This window comes from Taudactylus pleione, unplaced genomic scaffold (genome assembly GCF_031769625.1).
Source record: "Taudactylus pleione unplaced genomic scaffold, aTauple2 ptg000236l, whole genome shotgun sequence".
NCBI classification, from domain to species: Eukaryota; Metazoa; Chordata; class Amphibia; order Anura; family Myobatrachidae; genus Taudactylus; species Taudactylus pleione.
The window spans coordinates 540,792-552,928 of record NW_028284638.1 but is presented as its reverse complement, the minus strand read 5'-3'; the positions used below and the strand labels follow the sequence as shown (position 1 = coordinate 552,928).

The 12,137-nt window shown below is 45.8% G+C and overlaps 1 protein-coding gene across 1 annotated transcript in view; it reads right to left on the bottom strand.

Moving 5' to 3' along the window:
* COL25A1 (collagen type XXV alpha 1 chain) overlaps nt 1-12,137 on the bottom strand; it is a 519,499-nt gene that overhangs the window by 182,834 nt on the left and 324,528 nt on the right. The gene's annotated exons all lie outside the window — the stretch shown is intronic.

Here is a 12,137-nt window from a genome sequence, read left to right as displayed (position 1 = left end):
TTTGTGGTTCTCCAAATACCAGCATGCAGGGGAGGCTTGTTGGTACTTGTGGTTCTACAAATAAAGACAATATGGAAAATTAAATTTTACACTTTACACTTTACACTATCAACCCGGCACCCACCGCCCTAGGGTGCCGGGGATAGCCCCGGGCTATCAGTCTAGGCCTGGGGTGCCCTGGAGAGGGGTACCCCTTTATTGGGGGGGTACCCAACTCCCCAGGGATCCCCGGCCTGGACTGACTAGCGGTCAGGGGTAATGCTTTGGCCGGGGAAACCAGTGAAAGGTGTTCCCTGGCTGTTGCATTATCCCCCCGCTAGACAGAGTTCGGTGCTGGTTCTGGAATTTTCAGGGGACCCCTACTCGTTTTGTCCCCTGATTTTCCAGAACCAGGACCAGCTCAACAAAGCCCTGTGCTGGTTCTTAATATACAGGGGCTCCGTACGCATTTTGGCCCCTGTATTTATAGAACCAGAACAGGCTTTATAAAGCCCGGGGCTGGTTATGCTTTTGGGGAGGGGGTGCACATCATTTTTCTTTATTTAAAAACATTTAACATAAGTAAACACAGAAACATGTACATATTTCATGGATATGTGCATGTTTCTGTGTTAATCTGACCTGCTCAGGATGTACTCGCTAGCCTGAAGCAGGTCTATTATTTGGGGACTTTTGGTAATCTTTTTTTTTTCGAGTCTGAAACAGACACCCTATTACATTGGGCGAGTTGATTGTTTTCAATGTGAAAACATCTGGATGCGAGTTTGAGAATGGAGAGTTTTAGTAACTCTGAAAAATGCGAGTTTTAGTGAACAGACACCCTATTACATTGGAGAGTTGTGAAACTCGCAATTTACCAAAACAGACTACCTATTACATTTGGCCCCATATATTGGTTGTTTATTGTATTTAAGTATTTTTGTCAAAAGACTAGGAGGTTTATTTACTAAGTGTCGGGTTATAAAATCCTACACTTTTGTTTGTGTTCATGCCCGATATTTAAGAGAGCACCACTATTACTAACCATATCTTGCTAGTAATAGCGCTGCCCTTTTAAATATCGGGCAAGAACACGAGCAAGTGTCAGGTGTTACATCAATAAACCCCTAAGTTGTAATACATGAATGCAGTACTCTTCCATACTATGAACTATATAAAAGAATGTCCCCTAACCACTGTACATATGCCCAAGCCTTGCGCAGTAGTGATAGCTTTACCTCTGTGTCTCATATAATGCTAGCTTATTTCTTACCAGCTTTTCCAAATCTTTAAAATCATTCTTTCATTACCTGTATCCCTAAGAAAGCAATAAGAGGCTAGCTATTAAAATGTCAGAAACTTTGATATAATATCTCATCTAGCTCTAATTAGCTTGGTCTGCCGGCTTACAGATATCATACATTAAATGAAATAATAAGTTTGCAAATCTAACCCAGTGCTTTTTGCCTTATTACATCAAGCGACTTCAAGTTCCCAATCAATGTTTTAAATTAGCTTCTCTGCGATACAAGCAGGGTGCTAGGACTGCACACAAAAAAGTGCCAACAGATGTAGCTTTAATTCACTTTTGATATTGAATTTCTTTATTGTAAAGTTAATTCAGACTGCAGTAAATACGTTTCCTTTGTGGAGGCAAAAAAATCATCTTGCTCCACAAAATCAGTTTTATGAGAGCTGGTGGACACATTTCCTTTTCTTTATAATGGTGTTACATATCAATACCACATTATTTAACATATGGGTTTATAAAAGTATGTTATTCCCTACAATTGGCAGGTGCAGACCACAGCAGAACAAGTCCACATTAAATGTACAAGTAAAGGGTACTCACGAAGATATTATAAAAGAACACTGCAAGGTGAAGTCGCATAGAAAACAATTAGCCTCCTGCCGGCTCCTGAAATATTATCAGTCCCTAATTGTTTCCATAAGACTTCACCTTACAATGTTCTTTTATAAAATCTATGCAAGTATCCTTTACCCACTAGTTAGGCAACACTCACCGATTCAAATATATATAATTGTGTCAGCAAATTAATAAGATAGGAGGCTGGGGTTATACTAACACATGTCATATTTAATTTTTCCATAGTTATATGGATAAAAAACATAATAGCAGCACATTGTGTTAAGTTATAGAATGGCTAAAAATACTTGGAAGAGTTAGCCTAAGCCCCCGCCCTGTCCCCAAAGATAACAGTAAATTTACAGTGTACTGGATGGTGGCAACAGAGGTACAGAAACACAATGGTTTCAGTAATGAGATGAGTTTCAATGTGCCTAATCTAATGAAATTCTTGGCTGTTAAGAATGTAGTAATCTTAGTCACCTTACAGAAGACATAACAGACAGTAATGTACAGTAAGATAAGCATCCAAAAGGTTTTATTCACCCAGATAATATAGGGCTTTGCCTCAGTTTTTGAAGATAATGAACTTAATAATCTATTATATTTTCTATTTTCAGACTGATTTAAGTGTTTGCATGTTAAAGTCATCTGAAAATGGTCCAGTAGGTGCAGGAATACAGCGGTGTCTAGTTGAATTTCGCATAGACGATGTAAAGTGAGTTTTTTTTTTTCCTTTAAGACACTTTGGGCTCTATTTATTAACATTATTTTGACTAAAATAAAGTGAAAAGGGGTGTTTTCACACCCTTTTCACATTATTTTAGTATTTTAGTTAATAAAGGGCCATTGGAGTAGAATTCATAAAATTTTACGCCAACCCCTAAGTATCACTTATTTTTAGTAAGCAGATCGCATTTCCCATAATTGTAATGGGAAATGTGATCTGACCAAAGTTACTAAAAATAAATTGTAAATAAATACCGGAGACAGCCCTGTGATAATAACGCCACCTGGAGGTGGCGTTATCCAGGGTCTCCCCCAGTTACCGGACTCCTGCTCCACTCTAACGGGGAGAGCAGAGCCCGGAGCCGGCCCCAGTGATCAGCTGTATGGTCTAAAAAGACCACTCTCTGATACAGTGTAAAAATTAAATTAACTTACCTGACTCCAGGGACCGGTGGTCGGGGCTCCGGTGATGTCTCCCCTCTGGTCTTCTGGTCTCCCATGCTGCACTGCGGCCCGGTTATCAGGTGATCGGGTCCCAGTGCAGTATGGGACATCACCTGACCGGAGGACATGGAAAGCATCACTGGAGCCCGGATCATGCAGGTAAGTGTAATTAAGGGAGAGGGGCAGTCGCGAGGGGGGGTTGCAGGGGAGTCCGCAATCATGGGGCGGTGCTTAATGATGGGGGCGAGGCTTATCGCCGGGGGGTAGCAGTCACAGTATTACTACAGGGACAGAGCTTACGAGAAAGCTCTGTCCCTGCGAATACCATCCGCACACTAGTCAGAGTATTTTTGTCGTGCATGCCCCGACTGCCCACCGCATGCGCGGGGCACTAGTCACTGTATTTTTTTGCAAGCTCTGTCCCTGCAAGGGATTTGTAGTAAATCCCTGTGATATTGCCTGAATTCGCATTGCGAATATCACACTACAATCTGCATTACAAATGCGGATTGCAGTAAATAGAGTCCCTTATGAGAAACAGATCAAAGACTGAACTGTTGTGCTATTATTATTACACTGGTGGCCAAAATTGCGGACACATTTTGAAATTTGAATGTTTATCAACTTCGAATGCTTATAAAAACTGTTTCACTTCACGCAGTGCAATGATTCATATATCCAATGAAAGGAAATTTAATGCTGAATTCAACACAATAAATAGAGGTCAAATATTTGCATTACAAGGGAAGTTATGCCGTGAAAACAACACTTAGGGTGAAAATCCCTGTGTACTTATGATGTTACTGTTCTATCAGAATTTCGTTGGGTATCCTTTCTTTTTCAAGACCGCAGCACAGCGACGTGATCCAGGATTGTGGTGTTAAGTGAAAATGGTCTTTCGTATGCAGCAATTGCAAGAGAAATTGGTGGGAATGTGACAACATCAGGAGTACGAAAGTTTTGTTTATGCTATCAGGTAACACAATCTATACAAAACAAAGAAGGAAAATGCCGGAAAAAGTGCACAACAGCTGTTGATGATAGGAGAATAAAACTAATTTTCGTCAGGGACAGATGGATGTCATCTGCGGCCATTAGCAGTAAACTGAGTGCAACTGGTGTTTTTGTCAGTGCAAGGACGGAACGGAGAAGACTAACGGAGGTTGGCCTAAAAGGTAGGATTCCCCGAAAAAAGCCATTGCTGAATAAAAGCAAAGTCTGAAACAAATACAGTGGGCAAAAGAACACATTGCATGGACAGAAGATAAGTGGAAACAAGTGATATGGAGTGACGAAACTAAGATATCGATATTTGGTAGTGATGGGAGAAAATGTGTGAGACATCGCATCGGGGAAGAGGTACATACAGATTTTATTCAAGCGACAACAAAGAATCCTGCAAGTGTTATGATCTGGGCATGTATGACAGCAGATGCTGTAGGCCGCCTTTATGTCATAGATGGCACACTGAACAGCAGAAAGTACATTGACACCATCCTACAACCAAAACTTCTACCTTCTATCAGGGATTTTTTCCAGATAATGCCCCATTTTTTTTCCAGCAGGATTCAGCTCCCTGCCACACTGCACGGACATGCAAAAAGGGGTTCACGGAGAATGACATACAGGTGCTGGGATGGCCAGGAAACAGCCCAGACCTGAACCCCGTAGAACATATGTGGTACTGTTTGATAAAACTGGTACATCTGAGGCGTCCATCCAATAATAGACAATTAATTGAGGCTATAATTGTCTCATGGCACCACATAAAAAAGAAGGAAGAGCTCCAAACATTGGTTGGCTCAATGACACATCGCTGTGCTGCTGTCTTGAAAAATAAAGGATACCCAACGAAATACTGATAGGACAGTAACATCATAAGTACACAGGGATTTTCACCCTAACAGCCGTATTCAATTTGGAACGAAACTTTTCGCTCCACATCGCAGCTTTTACAGGGATAAACTATCGCGCGCGTGCACGCTTTATCCCCGTATTCAATTTGAAACCAGCGAAAACGGGACTCAGCGAATTGGGATCGGTGAAAAAAAAAAATGGGAATTTTCGGGAAATAATTGTAGGAGCGCCCTAAAGATGTCCAGACCTCAGGGATCACTATGGGTACCCCTGTTTTTGCCTGCAGAAGAAAGTCGGCTTTTTAAATAGATGCGGCAGGTGGATTTTTCCCAACATTGAAGAAGTGATGCAGAAGAGCACTTAGGTTTTATTTTTCGTTTTTAAAAGTGGTCCCATCAAATCTGGGGTACATGAAAATGGATACTAGCATATTTTTATGTCCCTAAAGTCATTTTTAAAAAAAATTTGAAAAAATGCACCTGCCGCTAATAGCCTATTCTAGAAAACACCTGCCGCATACTTGCAGAATAGCCCTGAACCTATTTCCCTATTTTTAAAATTTTTTTTCCTTTTTATTTTTTCACCCCAATTCTGAAATTAATTTTTTGGGGTGTCCCCATTTTTTTTAAAAACTTTTTTTGACACAGTTATTTTTAAAATGTTATTCCCAGGGGTGCAGGCTATTTTTTTTAAGCCTGCACCCCTAAACCCCAATTCTGCACTTTTTTTCGCCACCTATTCAGTGGTGAAAAGTTATCAAGGTTTTTTTTCAAAGACTTTTGGAACCTGCGAAAAGTCTTTGAAATTGAATACGGGGATAATTGAAATCGGTGAAAATGACGTCATCAGAGATAATTTATCGCCAATTCCGAAATTTTCGCTACAAATTGAATACCCCTGTAAGTGTTGATTTCACTGCATAACTTCCCTTGTAATGCAAATATTTGACCTCTGTTTATTGTGTTGAATTCAGCATTAAATTTCCTTTCATTTGATATATGAATCAATGCACTGCATGAAGTATAATAGTTTTTATAAACATTAAAATTTCAAAAAGTGTCCGCAATTTTGGCCACCACTGTATAATGTATGTTATCCATATAATATACCTGAAGGAGTTACATTTAAATGGAGTGCAGAATTTGTGTTTTCTCTTTCATCACTTTACAGTTTGCACACTATGGGCCTGATTCAGACCCACTCGCAAGCGGCTGTCCGCTCGCAAGTGGGTCGATGTTGTGCACTGCGCATGCGCACGACGGCGGGAGCTCCGTCGTGCGCATGCGGCAGACGCGACGAGCGAAGGACTTTCCTTCGCTCGTTGTGTCTGATCAAAGGGGGCGTGCTGTCGATGTTGATTGACAGCACGCCCCCTTTGGTGGGCGTGCCGGGGGCGTGCCTCCCTGACGGGGGGTTCCCAAGGGAACGCCTACCGTCAGAAGCCGGCCCACTGACATCACTAGTGATGTCAGTGGGAGTGATTTTGGCTCTGATAGAGCCAAAATCACTCCAGGCCTTGCGGTTGAAAAACTCAACCGCAGGCTCCGGCTCGCAGTGGCGATGGTCGCGATGGTCAAGACCATCGCGGCCATCAAACTGCACGCTCGTATAGGCTGTGGGTGGTGACCCACAGCTATACGAGCGTCCAGGAGGACGCTCCATAATTATGGAGGGCGGCCCTCATTCAGAGCGTGCGCTCTGCTCAGAGCGTACGGCTCTGAATGAGGGCCTATGTATATAAACTGCAATATGTACACCTGACAATCCCTCATTTGTTTCATAAGGAATATAAACTTGGTTATACTGGTGTCAGTTTCAGGCCAGTTTGTTGCTGTCAGGCCAGGGTTTGTGCTGGCAGCATTGAGGCAGAGGCCCTGATTCAGAGCTGGACGCTCTGAAAGAGCGCTCGCTCTGAATCAGGGCGTCTTTTTTTTTTATGGAGCGGCCACCTGGCCGCTCGCATTGCTGTGGGTTGCCACCCACAGCTAATGCGAGCAGCCAGGATGATGGTCGCGATGGTCAAGACCATCGCGACCATCGGGCTTACGACGAGACCCTTGTGGTAGGGTCTCATGGTGGCAAGCTCCAGAGAGCTTTTGGCTCAAACAGAGCCGAAAGCTCTCTCGCTGACATCGCTTGTGATGTCAGTGGGGCCGCCCCCAAACGGTAGGCGTTCTCATGGGAACGCCTCCGTCTGGGCAGCCACCACCCCAGCTCGCCCACCAAAGGGGGCGTGCTGTCACTCAACATCGGCAGCACGCCCCCTTTGGTGCGAGACCCCGAGCGACGGATTGCCCGTCGCTATCCAGGTCTCGCACTTGCACATGACGGAGCCGGCTCCATCGTGTGCATGCACTCTGGGCCGCCATCGACCCGGTTGCGAGCGCTCATCGCTTGTGACCGGGTATGAATCAGGCCCAGAGAGTGTAATGGACCTCCCGTTCTTTACCATGAACTGGACTAGACAGATGAAGTACATAATTGGTAGAATGGTCAGATGCAGTCAAGTACAGTGTCACTAGCAATGGTTCAGAAGCGGTATCACAAACAGACTGGGGTCAAGTCACAGAAACAATACGGATAAGCAGGAGCAAGTCGGGTCTGATATCACTAATATGTGCACCTGTATGTTAGGACTCTGGCCCTCATTCAGAGGTGCTCGCAAAATGTGAGCGGTCGCTCTGTGTGTGGGCGGCCGCTTGTGTTTTGAAGTGTGGCCTCCTGGTTGCTAACTAAGCTGTGGGTTACCACCCACAGCTTTAGCGACCGACCAGATTGATGGTCGCGATGGTCAAGACCATCGCGACCATCGTGGCTTGCGATGAGACCCTAAGGTTGGGTCTCGGCAACCGCAAGCCCCAGGGAGCTTCCTGCTCTGATCTGCTGATGTCAGTGCGGCCACCCACAGAATGACATGCGTTCCTTAAGGAACGCCTCCGTTTGTGTAACCACCCCCCTCCCCGCCTACTAAAGGGGGCGAGCGACAGCCGCCCCGTTGGTAGCGAGTCCCAGAGCGAGAGAATTTCTCTCTCGCTCCGGGGCTTGCGCACACGCAGTGCGGCCGCTGCACGTGCGCAGGGCCTAAACATCGACCCGCTTGCGAGTGGGTCTGAATAAGGTCCTCTGTCCTTATTTTGTGTCTGGCCTGTAGTACCTCCTTGCCACCAGAGGTGCTGCTCATGTATTTGGACATTTAGGCCCTCATTCAGAGCCGTACGCTCTGAGCAGAGCGCACGCTCTGAATGAGGGCCGCCCTCCATAAAAATGGAGCGTCCTCCTGGATGCTCGTATAGCTGTGGGTCACCACCCACAGCCTATACGAGCGTGCAGTTTGTTGGCCGCGATGGTCTTGACCATCGCGACCATCGAAACTGCGAGCCGGAGCCTGCGGTTGAGGTTTTCAACCGCAAGCTCCGGAGTGATTTTGGCTCTATCAGAGCCAAAATCACTCCCACTGACATCACTAGTGATGTCAGTGGGCCGGCTTCTGACGGGAGGCGTTCCCGTGGGAACGCTCCCGTCTGGGAGGCACGCCCCCGGCACGCCCACCAAAGGGGGCGTGCTGTCAATCAACATCGACAGCACGCCCCCTTTGATCAGACACAACGAGCGAAGGACTTTCCTTCGCTCGTCGCGTCTGGCGCATGCGCACGACGGAGCTCCCTCCGTCGTGCGCATGCTCAGTGCAGAACATCGACCCACTTGCGAGCGGACAGCCGCTCGCGAGTGGGTCTGAATCAGGGCCTTACTCTTCACATGAAAGAGTACAGTATCTCACTCGCCTGTTTAATAACCTGCACCTGTCTCACTGAGTATTTATTCCAGCCCGTCACCATGCATCTTGCTGGTCATTGTTTGTTTTTCCTGGATGTATTCTTCCATGTTACAGCCACTCTGGTTTCATGTTCTCATGTCTTGGACTTCCTGACAACCAGTGCTGTTTCCTTTGGCCCTTGGGCCTGACAGATTACCATCTTTTCCAGCTCACAGTTTGCCATAATTTTCCCATAAGTTTACTTTTGTTTTTGTTATTTTCTGATTGTCCTGGGACTGACTGCTCAGTTCACCTGCTATCGAGCCACACCCATAGTTTCCATCTACACTGACCTTGGTTTGTTTATACCCTACTTTCAGGGCCGGCGCTAGGCTTTGCTTCGCCCAGCGCCGTCCTGTGTTGCCGCCCCTTCCCTCCTCTGCTCCCTCCCCCATAGCTTACATATTCACTATAGCGCCGGGAGGGAGGGTGGGCATTTCTTGTGCCTGCCGGATACAGTGGCGCTCCGGGCGACGGCCCAGCTTGCCCATGCCTAGAGCCGATCCTGCCTACATTGTCTGTACTATATTTTGTTACAATAAAAAAGTTAAATTTCTCTATACTCCTGATTCCTATAGCTGTCATTTCTAGTATCCAGTTTGCATAACACTTTATCTACTTGCTTGTCTGGTGTATAGTACATACTTGCTGACTTTTAATATTTGCTCTCCGGGAGATGCCTGGTGATCAGATACAGCTGACCACTTCAGGGGGCGCCACGAATTGTGGGATCTTGAGGAGGAGGCGTGGCAATTCACGGCAATTATCTCCCTATCCTGCCACTTCACTAGGAAGTGGGCGGGATGCGGGAAATCTGGACACTCTTCCAGGGGTGCGGGGGGCTACCCAAAAATTTGGGAGCCTCCCGCAACTTCCAGGAGAGTAGGTAAGCATGGTACAATATCAGGAGTGCTTTCACAACAGATAACATTTTCTCATGTCTTACTATTTATGTACAGTAATGGCACTATTTATCTTCCCTCCTCAGAATGATCAAGCCCCAACTATCACAACAGCATGGGGTTACTGAATGCCTTAGCATCATTCTAATGGTTGAGTCTCCAACAGGGCTTGTAAAGTGTACGGAGCAATCACTAATCAATGTTCTTGACACATAATAAGCTTATCACTTGTGGAGAGTGCTGTACAAAAGGTCTGATATATGTTTAGAATACATAATTTGGCAACTGGAGAATCAACTGTTACAAGAACACTAGAGAGCATGCTAGGTTTTCTCTAATGGCAGATGTATTTTAGACAGTAAGGTATAGAATTCAATATGGGGTTGTTGGGTATTCATCTCCTTTAACTAGGTGGGGTGAAAGACCACCAATATACTGTATTTAGAATATCAGGATATACTCCCTTCTACATTGTGACAGTATAAAAGCTACCAATAGCCTGTAAGCAGCAGGTTACTTACCCTAGCACTATGCAATCCCCATGCTGTGTACTTTTGTATATTATACCAATGGGATGTATTTGACATCCCGACGGTCAGGATGCCGGTGGTCAGAATCCTGGCGCAAGAATCCCGACTGCTGACATCTTGACGGTGAGTATTAAGGTTAGGGGGATGGTTAGGATTAGGCATTAGGAGGAGGGTTAGGGTTAGGCTGCGGAAGGGGAGGTTTAGGCTGCGGGGGGAAGGTTAGGCTGCAGGAGGAGTTAGAAGCAGGAAAGTTGGGTTAGGGGGAGGGTTAGGGTTACTTACCTAATCCTGGGCCTGATTCAGAGATGTATGCTAACCCGATGGTTAGCGCACATCTCCGATGGAGGGAGGACTGCGCATGCTCAGGAGGTGTGCTGCATATATGGAGCCCTCTGTCTACCAGTTCGCTCGTTTAGGAGGCGGAGAACGGGTGTTCCTAAGCAGCAATTTTCAGGGAGGGACGAGGCCAGGGTCTGCATGGGTGCACGCAGACTTCCTGGCCTCGCAAGCTTACAGGACCCAGTCAGGCTGCAGTAAGCTTCAGCTACTGAAGCCTGGCCGAAGGGACAACAATCGCAACCGATAGTTGTTCCGTTGGTGATCCCAGGCTATCTACGGCTGTGCAATTCCATCCATCTCTAAATCAGGACCTCTGTCAGAATTCTGACTGTCAGGATGCCGCTGTCAGTATACTGACCGTCGGCATTCTGACCGCCAGGATCCTGTACCTAAACCATATGTTATTCAATGTGTTTCTAATGCTAGTAATTAGTCTGTGTCAAAAATAAGGCCCTCATTCAGAGCCGTTCGCTATTTGCGGTCGTTCGTTCAAAAACAAGGGGTGGCTATTCAAATGATCCGTTCGCAAATTGCAGTCTGTTCACACCTCTAAGTCTGAACGAGCGAGCAAAACATACGCTCGTTTATTTGTTAAAAACGCCCCCTGGCCGCTCACACCATACGTCATGTCCGCTATTTATTAGATTAATCGAGTACATCGACCAGCGTATGAACTGCTCGCTATTCTTGTGGTTGGTGTTTGCTACCACAAATTTGCGAGCAGTTCAGGCTATAAAATAACCCAGTGACATGGTCAATGACGCTGCTGTATTAATTATGCACACCCATAATACGCCCGTTTTGACCTTTAAGCACGCCTGCGTTCGGATCTCCACTCCCCATTTTCAAGCACCTTCCCCTGTTACCACCCACATACGCCTCATTCTGTCACTCAAAATAGCAGGCACTCGCTATATAGCGTACAAACGATTTTTGGCCGCACTGACTGGTTCGCGCATGCGTACTAAAAACCGTACGCATGCGCAGATGTGCAAACATCGCTCGGAACGAGCGTACTGCCGCTAACGAGCGGCTCTGAATGAGGGCCTAAGACTTCTTTGAACAATATTAGCATTTTCAGAAATACACAAATCATATGCAAACATATTTCAAAAGCAATAAAAACTGCTATGGGCCTAATTCTGGGCTGGAAACAAAGCAAAAAGAGCAAGTAGCTTAGCACCTGGACAAACCATGTAGCAACACAAGGGGTGCAAATACATTTAATTTTTTTGCATGCAGGATAAATACTGGGTGTTGTTGCATGTAGCCCACAAATGCTGTACAGCTTTATTTTTACACAGCAATTTAAGTTTGAAATTAGACACTATCCTCCCAAATCTAAAGGTGGCCATACATCAGAGCCCGGATTTTGCGATCCGGCGATGCGATGGGAAGTGCCGGCGTTTCCGGGTGGAAATGCCGACCTCCCACCATCGATGTTCTGCGATCCGTCGCCGGATCGCAGACATTTTCCATGTTAAATGTCGGCGATTTGACAATATCGATCATTTTTTGATCGCGATCGTCAAATCGGGAAAATCCAACATGTTTGATTTCTACGATCCCGCAATGCTGGGTTGCAGCATCGCGGGATCGCGGCAATCCATCGCAGATGAATGGGGCCCATTATTCTATCTGCACATTAGAAATCTGCCCCACCTGCAGTACATCAT